Source organism: Hylobates moloch, unplaced genomic scaffold, assembly GCF_009828535.3.
Source record: "Hylobates moloch isolate HMO894 unplaced genomic scaffold, HMol_V3 SCAFFOLD_2, whole genome shotgun sequence".
NCBI classification, from domain to species: Eukaryota; Metazoa; Chordata; class Mammalia; order Primates; family Hylobatidae; genus Hylobates; species Hylobates moloch.
The window spans coordinates 123,490,349-123,506,813 of NW_026652277.1; positions in this window are offsets into that span (position 1 = coordinate 123,490,349).

A 16,465-nucleotide genomic window follows, 5' to 3' on the forward strand; every position below is an offset into this window, starting at 1 on the left:
GAGCTGTGAGGGAAGGATCTATTCCAGGCCATTCTCCTTGGTTGTCTTCTCTCAGTGTCTTCATATCATATTTCCTCTACAGATTGGGCACTAAGAAGTGCCCCAATTTCCCCTTTTCGTAAGGACATCAGTCATATTGGATTGGGGCCTACCCTAATGATTTCATTTTAACTTGATTATCTCTATAAAGATGTCATCTCTACATATAGGCATATTCTGAGATACTGGGGGGTTAGGACTTCAACATTTAAATTTTGGAGGGGGAAGGAGACACCCAATTCAACCTATAACAAGTTAGAATATGGGAATTTTCTTGAAGGGACCCTGACGATGTGCACCACAATAACACTGTGCTTCTCTGAGCAGCCCTCCATCACTAGTGCCCTGGAGCCACATGGGGGCTGAGGCAGCCTCTATAGACAATTCACCTCCTCTCCCCCACCTCTCGGGACCACAGTATCTTACACTCTCATCATCATCTTGGGCAGTTTCCCTTTGTCCAGTGGGACTATTGCACAGCCAGAGGGAATCACAACCATCTGTGCCCTAACACTTGGCACCACCTCATCTATGTAGGCACATGCCTTATCTATGTAGAGAACCCGATTGTATCAATCCATAACAGATTTCCCTACCACACCAGGTCAGCAGGGCTGTGATCATGGGGCATCAGGGTGGCAATATAAATGGAAAATCCTTCTATCACTATTGTGGCAGAACTACAGAATACCATCTGCAGCAGCGGCACAGTGCTACAATCCATTCCCGGCACATGTAATGTGCAAGGTAGACATTTTTTATTACATCTATCTTTGTCTGTGAAGGTTTTCTTTTCATGGTTCTGTGTCCAGTTCCAATAGTTGGAGGTTAAAAGAAAAAGTTTGACAAACTTTCTTCTAATTTCTAATCTGATTCCAAATTTTCTAATTCCTGACCTGATTCTAAATTTTCTAATTCCTAATCTGATTCTGAATTTTCAAAGTACTTACTAAGTCCAGGGTATGAAAAGAGTATCAAACCTAAGGATAGAATTACCAACCTGCAAGTCTATTTTCTAATTTTATGGGCGGAAGTCTCACTAACCATGACACATCATATAAAATAATCACTGTCATATAATAACATGTAATAATATATAATAATAAGTAATATTCAGTGTTACGGTTTTCTCCAGGATTTCTAAGGTCATGGCTAGAAAACACAAAAGGAAGTTTGAGTGTAATTTGCTTCCCCTCTCTCCCAAAAATATTATTAGACGCACTTTGAACACGTATTTGGTGAGCTCTGCAAATTAAACCAAACTTTGCCCCAGTTCAAGCCAAGTTAATACAAGTCTTAAAGGGCAGGAAATGAGTGGGTGAAGAAAGAATCTGAAATCAATTGATTTAAGAATCACTTCATCACTGCAGTGACAGCCTTGATGTATAGATTTCTACCTGGGAGAGAGGTCGAGAAGACTTGTCAGCTGTTCTCAGAGACGTCAGTGCTGGTGTGGCCAAAAAGGCTCACAAAATGTTGAGCATCTTTAAACAGCATATTCAGATAGAAGAAAAAATATAAACATTGCCTTGTATTAAAGTAGCTATGGTCACCATACCTCAAGGCAGAAGAAACAGAAGAAGAGGAAACCCAAAGAAGTGAAGTTTCATTATTATAGAACCATAGTTGTTTCCAAATTAGAATGCATTAAAAGGATTAGAAATGTCAAATTTGGCAGATGAAGTCACAGAGGCAATACAATCAGTTTCTAAAACCATGAACGGTAACTGTGACCATCCTAGAAAATGGAACTTAGGGTCCTTCCCCTTGCCCCAATAAATATTGGTCATGTCCAAAGGAACGTTATTCACAGTTACAAATAATGTTGATCATCAGACATACTATGAAAATATCTCTTGGTTCCCTAAATACAGTTGACCCTTGGAGATAAAGGGGTCAAAGGTATTTGAACTGTGTGGGTCCACTTATACAGATTTTTTTCAATAAAAGTTAAACCAAGTGTGCCTGCCTTTCTTGCATCCCCTTCCACCTCCTCCACCTCTTTCGCCTCTGCCATCCTTGAGACAGTAAGACTAACGCCTCCTCTTCCTCAGCTACTCAACGTGAAGACGATGAGGATGAAAACCATCCATTTCCACTTAATGAACAATAAATATATTTTCTCTTCCTTATGGTTTTCTTAATAACATTTTCTTTTCTCTAGCTTATTTTATTGGAAGAATGCAACATGTAATACATATAACAAACAAAATTGTGTGAATCAACTGTTCATGTTATCAGTAAGGCTTCTGATCAACAGTAAACTATTAGTAGTTAAGTTTTTGCGGAGTCGGTCAAAAGTTCTATACAGATTCTCAACTGCATGGGAGTAAATGCCTCTCACCCCTGTTTTGTTCAAGGGTCAACTGTATAGCCATTCCTTATTATCTTTTTTCCTTTGCATAATGCAAGCTGGTAGTCGAGTATAATAACCCAATTCTAAATGCTTTCCTATTCAGCTAAGCTGAGCCAAACACTTCTGCGTTCTCATTTGCCAGTTTTTCTCCAGCTATCTTAGTACCCTGTAACCCTACTTCAGGGTACTTCCTTGAAGAATAGTAACCTCCCCCTCATCACATGGTTTAGGTTTCTTGAACTTTATCTCTTTGCTCTGTTTGTACCACTGCCTTGTGCAAAATTAAATTTCCCCTTATTCATCCCAACTTCCTTCTTCCCTTCTTGACAAACTTCTTGAAAGAATAATTTATATAGTTGACACTCACTGATTACATTTCTACAACCCTCATTCAGGCCTCAATTCATTGCTGCTATGGTCTGAATATATACATCCCTCCAAAATTCATTTGCTGAAATCTTAACCCTCAAAGTAATGGTATTAGAAGGTGGAGCCTTTAAGAAGTGATTAAGTCATGAAGGTAGAGCCTTCATGAATGGGATTGGTGCCCTCAGAAATGAGGCCCTAGAGATACCCTTTGCACCTTCCACAACGTGAGGGCACAGGGAGAATATGCCATCTGTGAGCCAGAGAGTGGGCTCTTAACAGATACCAAATCTGCCAGCACCTTGATCTTGGACTTCCCAATCTCCAGAATTGTGAGAAATAAATTTTTGTTATTTGTAGACTGGGTATAAAATACTCAGTTTAAGGTATTTTGTTACAGTAGCCTAAATGAACTAAGACAATCGTTAACTGGTTTATTTCTTCCACACTCTCTTGAGGTCATTAGTGACTTAATCACCAACTTTAATACCCTATATTCAGACCATCTTTTTTCTTGAAATTCTATATATAATGGCTTTCAGGGTAAGATACTAGCCTGAATTTTTTTATTACATTTCTAACTACTCCCTAGTATGCAATCCTCAGTCCTCTTCCCATTCTCTACATTCTTATAAATTCTCATGTATATGCAATTCAGTCTCAAATCTGTGTGTCCTACCTTTCCTCTACATTTAGAACAACATTTTTCAAATCCATCATAGCATCTATTATACTGCACTGTGATTTTCTATTATATGTCTGTAATGCTCAAGAGATTCTAATTCCCTGAAGACAGCAACTGTGTGTTCCTGGGAAAACCAGTGTGCCTAGAGTGGAGTATCTTTGAGTAAGAGAGAAAGTGAGAGAAGTAATGGGGGTTAGAAGTCATAGAGCTGCATAAGGGCTTTAGATCTAGATCTTTCCCTAAGTACATTGGGAGCCATTGAGGGGTTTGATGCATAGAAGTACCATGATCAGAGTTATGTTTTGTGAGAAATCCCTTTAGTATTACATTGAGTGTAGACTGTAGAGAAACAAGAATGGCAGCAAGGAGATCAGTTAGGCAGCCTTTGCAATAGTCTAGGCAAGAAATGATGGTTACTCTAATCGAGGTGGTAACAATATTGGTGGCATTAAATAGTCAGATTCTGATTATGTTTGAAAACAGAATTGGATTATTCTGACAGGAAAAAAATTAAGACTGAGAAGGTGTTTGGCAAGAGAACTCTAAGAATGGAGCTTCCCAGAATTGAATAGTTTTCAGGGCAGGGAATATAATGATCGGATTTGTTGTTTCAGTGGCCACTATGGAGGCTTGGTGGAGGTTGAATACAATAAAACAAAAATTTAAATAAAAATGATAGTATTTATAATCACCAAATATTCACTGAGAATCCACAGCATTTCAAAAAAATGAATTATGAACTCTAGGGAATATAATAAAATACATTTGTCTCTACTTTTTTTTGAGATGGAGTTTTGCTCTTGTTCTACTTTTTTAAGTAAACTTTTTGTTCAAGTATAATACCCATACAAATAAGTACACAAATCATAAGTATACACCTCAATGAATTTTCATAAAGTGAACACGTCTTTGTAGCTAGCACTCAGATCAAGAAACAGAATTTGATCAGGCCCCTGGAAATCTTCTCTAGCTCCCTTCCTGTCACTACACTTCCTAGAGGAGTCCGTTTCCTGACCTCCATCACCATGGAGGTTTTACCTGTTTTTGAACTTTTATGTAAAAGAAAGCATGCAAGTTGTACTCTTTTTACCTAGCTTTTTACGCTCACTATTATGTTTGTGAGCCTCAGCCATATTATTGCAGGTACTCCATTCATTTTTATTGCTATATATATTTCAATTGTTTGAATATATCACAATTCATTTATTTATTTTACTGCTGATGGACATTTAAGTTATTCCTAGTTTTTAGCCATCATAGGTAGTGTTACTATGAACATTCTTGTAAGATAGACAGACAGAGATAATCTGTTGGTTATAAACTAAGAGTAGAATTTCCTGAGTTATAAGTTATGTGTCTATTCAACTTTAGCAGATAATGCCAAACCGTTTTCCGCTGTTGTTACATTACCTTTATTTTTTCTGGTTAAATGTTTAGAAAATATTCTATTCTATAACTACTTTTGACCTTTTCCAAGAAATAATTTGATCATACATGAACATTTTATTATTACAAGTTATGTATTAGAATAAGTTGTAAAAATTCTGACTACTTAAGGAAACTATTTTAGAAATTTAGTTCACCTAAAACACTAAGGGAAATCGGTAAGTTAAGAAAAAGAGAATATACAGTAATAATGATAAACTAAGTTTTTTGTGTGCAGCTACTGGATCTCCCCATGAAGGAGAGCAGGAGCTCCTACAAAAGAGAAAGGAAGCTTATTTCCCCAAATGCCCAACCTATCTGTGTGTCTCCTCAGATCAAAATGCCCAGCTCTGAATTAAGCCAAATGCCTGGCCACTGTGAAGTACTGAGTGGAGTCAAGTTACTCCAACTGGGATGAATTATGCTATGTTTGCTGTGTTGTTTAGTGCAGTAGCTTCAGTTCTTAATCCAATGTCTGGCATATAATAGGTGTTCAATATATATTTGTCAGTGACCATATAATTAGTTATTAATAAGTAACTTCTGGGAAAAATATCTGGCTGGGAAAAACCATCATAACGATTTATGCTACTGACATAGCCAGACACCATCAAACTACTCTTTGTTCTTCAGTTACTTGTGTGACTGGTAATCTGCTAGGTCACCTTGCCTTTCAAGAGGCAAATGAGTCAGCTCAAACCACTATCACGTATGGGCTGGGAAACCCAATATCCATCCCAAACTCTCCTGAGAATCTTTGAGAAATTTTGACTTTTTGCTCATCACTGATGGTTGTGTACTCTCAAATCCACTAGGTTAGTTTGCCCTGTGAAGCATATTGCCACGTTCTGCACACTCTCCTTCTCCTATGCTATGTGGTATTGCACAGGACACCAGATTGATTTCTTTCTACCCTCAAAGTACTAGCAACGCAGGACAGTATGTGCGGCAAACTTTTACTGAGGCTTGGGATAGCAGAGTGAGCTTACATCATAGACCCACAAACAACTTGAAATGGACTAGTAGACAGCCTTGTTTTAAAATGTCCCTCAGACACACTGACACTGGGAATCTCACCAGTTGCTATTTCTCACTAGATATTTTTCTCATGAGTTCCAGTCTCCTGACTAATGGGTCAGTCCTCCTATCCTTGACTCATCTTCTCCACCCTTCTCCTTTCAAACGCCTATTAACTTTACATGTAAATAATTTTAATTTTCTGGATGGATCTATTGTGAAGCATCTAACTGATCTCCCATCTTCCATCCTCCCTATCCTAGAGTCTATTGGTCATACAATAGCCAGCTACAACGTAATCTTAAAACATAAGTCTGACTGTCACTCTCCTGCTCCAAACCCTCCACTAGCATCACACTTAAAATAAAAGCAAACGTCTTGCCACAGCCTGCAAGGTCTTACATGCTCTGGCTCCCATTTGCCTCTCTGAGCTCATCATCTTCCACTCTGCTCTACTTGCCCTAGTTTGCTTGTTATTCTGTAAATACAGTAAGCTCATTCTACTTCAGGGCCTTTATCCTTGCTATTCCCCTGTGTTTATTCTTTACATTTCTTCTCTCTGTCGTCATTCAGGGTCTACTCAAATGTCACCTTCTCAAAAGGGCTATCACTGAATTAGCTATGTATAGTTGCTCTCCCTTCCCTTCATTTCCTCCAGAGCTCTTACCACCCTCAGAAATCTTGTTATTTATTTTAAAAATGATTTGTTTGTTGTCTGTCTCCCTTTATTAGAATCGAAGTGTCATGAGGGTAGAGAATGTCTTGTCTTCTTCACTAATATATCTCAGGGCCTACAAATGTAGAAACAGAACCTGGTAAACATAAGCATTCCCTATATATTTGTTCAGTGAATAAATGAATGAGTGAAATAATATTTTTATGTCACTTTCTCCTTACTGAACTTGTAGTTAAAACTTTAACTTCTACATTCAAAGAGGCCAATAAATTGGATTCACTAAAAAAAATCTATTTCAAATACAAATTATGTCATTGCATTAGGAGTCAGCCATGGCTGGAATCAATTACTGCTTAAAAAAAAATATTTTCTCTCTCTTGCACATGAAAGGATAGATACATGAAAACTTAAGAGATACAAAAAGTAATCAAATATATTGAATAAGATAATTTATTTAAACATGCATGTCTTTAAAGGTTGCCCTATATATATATATATATATATATATATATATATATATATATACATCTTTTAAATATATGTGCGTATTTTAATGACATTATATATACAGGTTTGAATAAGTAATTGTATTCTTAATGAAACAGAAAAGGGCATTGTAATAGAAATACATGTTAATCTGTCTCATTAGCAAAAAACAAAATCCAATAGTATTTAACGTAATAAAACAAAACCTGGAAGTAAAAATCATAAAATTCAAAATGTATGGCATCCAATAAAACGTTATCAGGCATACAAAACAAAAACCAAGACCCATAATCAGAAGATAAACTAATCAAATTGAAATATATCCAGAAATGACAGAACTACCCCACAAAAATATTAGACAGCTATTATAATGTGCTCCAAATGTTCAAGAAGTTGGAGAAAAGTACAGTCATAGTGAGGAGAAACATAAGATATTTAAAAAGATTCAGATGAGTCCGGGTGTGGCAGCTCACACCTGTAATCCCAGCACTTTGGGAGGCCCAGGAGGGTGGATCATCTGAGGTGAGGAGTTCAAGACCAGCCTGGCCAACATGGTGAAACCCTGTCTGTACTAAAAATACAAAAATTAGCCAGGCATGATGGTGGGCACCTGTAATCTCAGCTACTCGGGAGGCTGAGGCAGGAAAATTGCTTGAATCGGGAGGCAGAGGCTGCAGTGAGCTGAGAGCCGAGATTGTACCACTGCACTCCAGCCTGGGCAACAAGAGTGAAACTCAGTCTCAAAAAAAAAAAAAAAAAAAAAAAAGATTCAGATGAAATTGTAAAGATGGAAAATGCAATATGTTAAATGAAAAATCCATCAGATGAAATCAAAGACAAATTCAATGCTGCAGAAAAGAAAAAAAAATCAGTGAACTTGAAGACAAGCAATACAGACTGTTCAACATGAAAGACAAGAAGAAAGAACACAGGGAAAAAAATGAACAGAGCATCAATCATCTGAGGGACAATATTAAGAAGTATAATGTATGTGTTAATGGAGTTCCAGAAGGAGAAAATACAAAAGTTTAATTCTTTTGAAATGATTGAAAAATTTTCACATTTGATGAAAACTGGAAACAAGTTCAAGAACTCAGCAAACCCCAAGCAGAATAAATATAAAGAAAAACACACCAAGACACATAATAATAAAAAAAGTTAAGATAACCAGTGTTAAAGCGAAAATCCTAAAAGAATCTGGAGGTGGAGGGGGTCTGGAAGACACACTACAAACAGAGAAACAAAAATGAGAAATACAGCAGACTGCTTCAAAAGCTATGGAAGCCACAGACAATGGAAAGACATCTTACTGCACAGGAAAAAAAAAAAAAAGAAAACCCAAATATATCAACCTAGAATTCTGTATTTAGCAAAAAGACCTGAGAGAATGTTACTAGATTTACTGCTCTACATGAATGTTAAAGCAAGTTCTTTACATCAAAAGAAATTATATCAGATGTTAATTTGAATCAATACAAATGAATGAAGAGCTCTGGAGATAGTAAAAATATGAATAAATAGAAAACATTTTTGTCATTTTGAAGCTTCTTTAAAAATAATTAACTATCTTAAGCAAAACTAATGAAATGTCAAGTTTATAATATAGGTAAAAGTAAAATGTATGACAACAATAACACAAAAGTGGGGAAAAATAGAAGCATTGTTATGAGTCTTACACTATACATGAATTGAAGGTAGACAGTAATAAGCTTAAAAATGTATATTGTAAACCCTGAAGTAACCACTAAAATAGTGAAATAAAGTGGTTACTTTATTATAATATAGCTAATAACACAATAGCAGAGAAAAAATGGAAATTAAATAAAATCTAACCTCCACAAAATTTGGAGAAATAAGGAAAAAACAGAACAAAGAGCAGAAATGACAAATAGAAGTAAAAAAATGTTAAATTTAAACTCAAACATATTGATAATTAGATTAAATATAATAGTTTAAACACCCAAATTAAAGGGGATTATCAGATTAAAAAGCAAAACCCAACTATATGCCCTGTATAAGACATAAATATTAAGACACAGATAGCTAAACGTTATTGAATAGAAAGATACATTATGAAAACACTAATCAAAAGGAAGCTAGAGTGGCTGTATGAAGTAGATTTTAGAACAAGGAATTATATCAGGGATGAAGAAGGTAATTTCATAATGAAAAAGGGGTCAATTCATTAAGAGACTATGAGAATACTAAATATATATGCACCTAATATCAGAGCTTCAAAGTACACAAGCAATATAATACAGTCATATGTTGCTTAATGATGAGGATAAATCCTGAAAAATGCATCCTTAGGTAATCTTGTTGTGAGAGCATCATAGTGTACTTGCACTAAACTAGATGGTATAGCCTACTAAATGCCTAAGCTATATGGTATAGCCTATTGCTCCTAGGCTACAAACATGTACAACATGTTACTATACTTAACACTGTAGGCAACTGTAACACAATGGTAAGTATTTGTATATACAAACAGAAAAGATGCAGTAAAAATACAGTGCGAAAGATAAAAAAGGTACACCTCTATAGGGCATTTACCATGAATGGAGCTTGCAGGACTGGAAATTGCTCTGGGTGAGTCAGTGAGTGAGTGGTGAGTGAATGTAAAGACCTAGGACATTACTGTACACTACTGTAAGCCGTATAATTACTGTATGCTTAGGCCACACTAAATTTATAAAATATAAAATTGTGCTACAACATTACAATAGGTATAATATCACTAAGCAACAGGAATCTTTTAGCTTCATTATGATTTATGGTACCATCATTGCATATGTGGTCCATTGCTGACTGAAACATTGTTAGGTGGCACATGACTGTATATATGAAACAAAACTAGATATAACTGAGGAGAGAAATTGATAAATCAACAACTATAGTTGGAGAGTTTAACAGCTTTCTTTCATTAGCTGAGATAACAAGTATACAGAAAATCAATAAAAATATAGAAGACATGAACGACATTACCAAAATTTTGACCTAATTGACATTTATAAAACATGCTACCCAACAACAGAAGAATACATATTCTTTTCCAGTGCACATAGAAAATGTACCAAGATAGGTCATATTCTGGGATAGAAAATCAGTCTCATAAATTTTAAAAGATTGAAACAACAAAAAATATGTTCTCTTACCTCAGTGATATTATATTAGAAAGTGATAACAGATGGCTATATGGAAAATCTAAAAATATTTGCAAATCAGTCAACATATTTCAGAGTTCATGGGTTAATGAAGATTCACAATGATTATTGGAAAATATTTTGAGATTAATAGAAACAAAAACAACATATCAGAAGTTATGGGATGCAACATAGCACGTAAAGGTAATTTTAAAGCATTAGCCACTTATATTAGAAAAGAACAAATATTTCAAGTAGATAATCTAAGAATCTATATTTAAAAAACCAGAAAAAGAAGAGTAGATAAAGCCTCAACTAAACAAAAGAAAAAAAAATTGGGTATCAATGATAAAGGGAACAGTAAAACAATAGAGAAAATCAATAGAGAAAAAGCTGGTTTTTAAAAATTACTAATAAAGCTGATAAAACTCTCGACCAGGTGTTGATAAACTATGGCCCATAGACCAAATAAATTGTGTCACTTGTTTTTAATACTCTGCAGTTATAAATTGTTTTTACATTTTTAAAAGATGTTAAAGAGGAAGGAGGAGACAAAGAAGGAAGGGAGGAAGAAGAAATAATTCTACAGCCCACAAAGCCTAAAATAGTTACTATCTAATACCTTACACAAAAAAGTTTGTCAACCTCTGATCTAGCCAAGTAAATCAGAATAAAGAAAAAAGACATGAAGTATCAATATCATAAATGAAAAAAAGTATGTCACTACAGATCCTACAGACATCAAACATATTATTGGAAATCTTATGAACATTTTATGCCAACAAATTCAACATTTCAGAATAAATGAAAAATCTATTGAAAGACACAAACTATTATAGAAATAAATCATCTAAATAGTCCTATATCTACTAGGAACACAGAATTTTTAGCTTAAAAATTTTCCCATGAAGAGAATTTTATGCCCAGCTTCAACAGTTAATTCAATTAAACATCTAAGAAAGAGAATACAAATTTGTCCAGAAAATAGAAGAGGATGGCATCCTTTCCAACTCATCTATAAAACCAGTATTACCCTGATACTAATACCAGACATAAATATTATTATAAGAAAAAAAACCCACAGAATATTCAGATAACATGCCATGACCAAGTATTGTTCATCCCAAGAACTCAAGGTTAGTTTAATATTTGAGACTCGGTAAATTCAGCATATTAACATGCTATAATAAAGGATATAGTATATAGTTATCTCAATAGATGCCAAATAAAAAAGAATTACAAGCATTTTATTTTTTAATATTTGAGAGAAACTTGCAGCAATTTCGGAATGAAAGAGAACTTCCTCAACCTGATATGGGACGTCTAAAAAAATATGTAGTTAACAATGTATGGATAGACATATAGGTTGCTGGAACTCAATAGAAAGCCCATAGACATCCACACATATGTTGTCCACTGATTTTCAACAAGGGGCCAAGATAACTCAGTCAGGAAAGAGGAGTCTTTCCAACAAATGGAAAAAATAGACATCCATATTCAAAACTATGAACCCAACCCTTATTTTATATCATCTACAAAAATTAATTATAAACATAATTATCACATAAACATAAATGTATCCTAGAACAATAAATAAGCACTAAAATTATACAACCTCTAGAAGAAAATACAAAAGAAAATTATTGTTACCTTGGGTCAGTCAGAGATTTCTTAAATATGACACCAAAAGCTTAAGCCATAAAAGAAAACAATGTGGATAAATTAAATGTCTTTACAATTAAATCTGTCTCCTCTTCAAAATACATTTTTAAGGAAAGGCAAGTCACAAGGTGGGCGATGTATTTGCAAACACATATATGAAATAGTCTTACTATCCAGGATATATAAGGAACTCTTGCAACACACTAATAGGACAATCAAACTGATTTTTAAATGGACAAACATTGAATATATACTTTATCAAAGAAGGTATATTATGACAAATAAGCACATGAAAAGATACTAAACATAGTTACTATGGCAATTTAGATTAAAACAACAATGAGATACCTACACATATGTTAGAATATCAAAAATTTAAAAGATTGATAATGACAAATAGGTGAGAATGTGGAAAAAGAACTGTCATAATTTGTACTTATGCAAATGCAAAATAGAAGAAACTGTTTTGAAAACAATTTAGCAGCTTCTTAGAATGTTAAGCACATACTCATTTTATGACCCAGAAATTCTACTCTAGGTATCTACCCAAAATAAATAAAAATGTATGTTCACAAAAAGACACGTACTAAATATCATGGAAGGCAAAAACTAAAAGCAATCTAAATTTCCATTAATTGGCTAATGGATAAATCATAGCAGCAAAATGAAACGAACTACTGAAACACAAAGCAACACAGATGAATCTCAAAAGCATTATGATAAATGAAAGAAGTCAGACACAGAAGACTGCATACTGTCTGATCCCTTTTAGATAACATCCTAGAAAAGGCGAAACAGTGACAAAATGTATCAAAGTGACAAATGCAGATCAGTGGTTTCTGGGAGCCGGGGCTCCAGGAAGGGCTATGAGTGCAGAAGCTCAGGAGAGAACATTCTGGGGTGAGAGGAATGTTCTGTAACCTGATTGCAATGGTGGTTATGTGATTGTATACATTTGTCAACACTTAATGAAATATACACTTGAAATAGATCAATTTTCTGTATCTAAAGTACATAAAATAAAAAGAAGATCCTAAATAATATATTTATTCATTCATTTGTTTGTTTGTTTGTTTATTTATTTATTGAGATATTGACAGAGGGTCTTGCTCTGTCACACAGGCTAGAGTACAATGGCACGATGGGGCTCACTGCAGCCACGACTTTTCAGGCTCAAGAGATCCTCCTGCTTCAGCATCCTACTGGGACAACAGGTGTGAACCACCACACCCAACTAATTTTTTAAAAATCATTTTATGTAAAGACAGTGTCTCACTGTGTTGCCCAGGCTGGTCTCAAACTCCTGGACTCAAGTGACCCTCCTGCCTCGGCCTCCCAAAGTGCTGAGATTTCAGGTGTGAGCCACTGCACCTGGCCTCTTAAATATTTTGATAAAACCGAGGTGGGCGGATCACCTGAGGTCAGGAGTTCAAGACCAGCCTGGCAAACATCATGAAACTCTGTCTCTACTAAAAATACAAAAATTAGCCAGGCATGGTAGAGTGTGCCTGCAGTTCCAGCTACTCAGGAGGCTGAGGCAGGAGAATTGCTTGAACCTGGGAGACAGAGATTGCAGTGAGCAGAGATCGTGCCACTGCACTCCAGCCTGGGCGACAGAGCGAGACTCCATCTCAAATAAATAAATGAATAAATAAATCAATCAAACAAAAATATGGAAAAGCATGTTAGTATTTTTTGGCTATCTCTAAAATGTTATGAAATCAGGAAAACCATGATCTGATCTAAGGTGATGTTTTTTGAGCTACAAATAAAGCCATTTGTTTTGTCCACTTTGTTAGAATGAAATATGGAGTTGAATACATATGCTGGGGAAAACAGTTAATAAGCTGCTCATATTATGAATATCCATTTCATAGGAAAGAAAATAGGCTCAGAGAGATTAAGCAACTTTCACAGGCAACCTTAGCTGTCAGTAGCAGAGGTTTCCATCCAGCCTAAGACTTCCTGACACCAAGCAGGTGCTCTTTTCTCCTCAGCATGCTGCTTTCACATGTCCAAGACATCCAAAAAGTTGAGACAATAATAACTCTTAAAACTGAATTTTCTTCATTTGAGGTCTTAGATAGGGGAAATAAATATTTTAAGCATGCAAGCAAGCAAAAACATTAGAATCTTATAGAACTGGAATAAAATCCCTAATTAGCAACTTACCCATACACAGCCTTTGGAGAGGTAAATATTTCTGACAGTCAGTTCTCTCATCTGAAAAATTGAAATAATAATGTATTTATTACAAGGTCATTATGAAGATGTGAGGTGTTATATGTATAATTCAGTGTAGTATTCTAACAAGCAGTTAAGTCTACTGTATATTTTTGTACTCTGAGTAAGAAAGAGGTCTCCTCTGTTAAAATAAATTTAGAGAATGTGGCCTTACACATATACATCATGGAATACTATGCAGCCATAAAAAAGGATGAGTTCATGTCCTTTGCAGGGACACGGGTGAAGCTGGAAACCATTATTCTCAGCAAACTAACACAGGAACAGAAAACCAAACACGACATGTTCTCACTCATAGGTGAGAATTGAACAATGAGAACACATGGACACAGGGAGGGGAACATCACACACCCGGGCCTGTCAGGGGGTGGGGAGCTAGGGGAGGGATAGCATTACGAGAAATATCTAATGTAGATGAGGGGTTGATGGGTGCAGCAAACCACCATAGCACGTGTATACCATGTAACAAACCTGCACATTCCACACATGTATCCCAGAACTTAAAGTATTTTAAAAAAAAACAACAAAAAACTCAGCAAACTAAAAAAAGAAAAGAAGCTTTCTTCACCTGATAAATGAAAACTTACAAAAACTTTTACTCAATGTGATATTTAATAATTAAAAACTAAATGTCTTTCCCCTAGAAAAATGTACTGGGCATTCGAGCTAAGCAATAAAGCAAAACAAAAAAATTAAAGCTGTCCTAATTGTAAAAAAAAAAAAAAAAAAAAAGGAGTGTGTGTGTGTGAGAGAGAGAGAGAGAGAAAATGTGGCCTTAAATAGCTTTCTTCATATCAGGATTTCTTAGAACCTTCAATATGCAATACTCATTTTTAATCTCTAGGAAAGGAAATATGCATGAGTTATTTCTCACTCCTTTTAACCAGGAAATCATTATGCCATGCTGCATGAATTATAAGACTCTATCTTTTAAAAAAAAAAAAGCACATGCCCTTTCTAATTTTTGTCTAACATTTTCTAGTCCCTTCCTCTTGAATGTTTAAACAATTCAATGTTATAGTTAAAGACATGGGCTTCACAGTAAAATCCAGGGTCCAAATTTCTGCTACTTCATTTCCTAGCCATGTAATCTAGACCAAGTATAACTGTTTCTTCATTTGTAAAGTGAAGGTAATAACCTAATGTAAAGGAATATGGTAAGAATTAAACGAGTTCATAAACATTAAGCATTTGGCACAGTGCCTGGCACATCGTGAGCTCTGAATAATTGTTAATTGTCACTCACTTTGGTGTTCTTGTGTTAGAAAGAAGGCTGCAGTTCAAAGTAGACACAAAGAGAAATTGAAGTGATTAGCACTGCTCAGAATAGGCAATGACTCTTCCCTGGAACACGTGGATACCTGTCTGCTAACCCCTTCCCACTTGTGGCATGCTCAGAGTATGCCTGGGCAGGAGACCCAGAACACTCACAGCTACCTCAGGTATGAAGAACAAATGTCATGCCCTGGGGACTACACAGTTACCTTCTGGACAGGATGTGACCTCTGTGCTGTCTGGGATAATATGATATTATTGGATAGGGTGTACTTTCTAGCTAACTGGAAAGAGTTCAGAGGAGGGAATCCAATATAATAAAAGATTTGGAGATGAAACTCTGTGAGAGCAGATGAAAAATCTGGACATGTTGGGTCTAGAAAACAGACACAGCAGCCACGTAGGTGCACCACACCATGGGGAAGAAAGACGCATTATTCTCAGGTATACGTGAGGTTACCACAGATGACATGGGCTTTAGATATGCATAGAAGTGCTTTGGAGAAAATGGATACACTTCATGATGAAATGTTAGACAATGTAGGAGATGCCTAGGATGACTACTGTATTACTTTCAAGAGGAATGTTTAGGACCAGAGTAACCGATCAAATGGGTTTCTTGGAGTAAATCAAAGATAAAGAAATCAACCATGTGGGCATGAGAAGGTTGACCAGATGTAGTAGGCAGGTTCCTTTAGTTGTAAACAAAAACTACTCTGCTCAGCTTTTTGCAGAAGATGTTAGATGCAGAAGAAGAACAGAAGGTGGTCAAATTATCAAGTTTAAAGGGAGACAGCAATTGAGGCAGCTCTAAAGGTCCAGGTGGCAGGAATCAATGGACAATCTCTTCAGAGTATCAATTCATTCAAGATTTCAATTCCCCAAAGAGAGACTGGTTGGCTTAGCTCCAGCCATATGTTCACCCCTTGCTGAGAGGAGGATTCAGAACTTTGGCAATTACATTGAGGGAGAGGTGAGAAAATCATCGTGTTATTTAAAAAAAAAAAAAAAAGGAAAAATGGACACTAGGTAGAAAAACAAAGAAGTCCATCACACCCAGTGAATTACTATTAAAAGTACTAGCTATTATT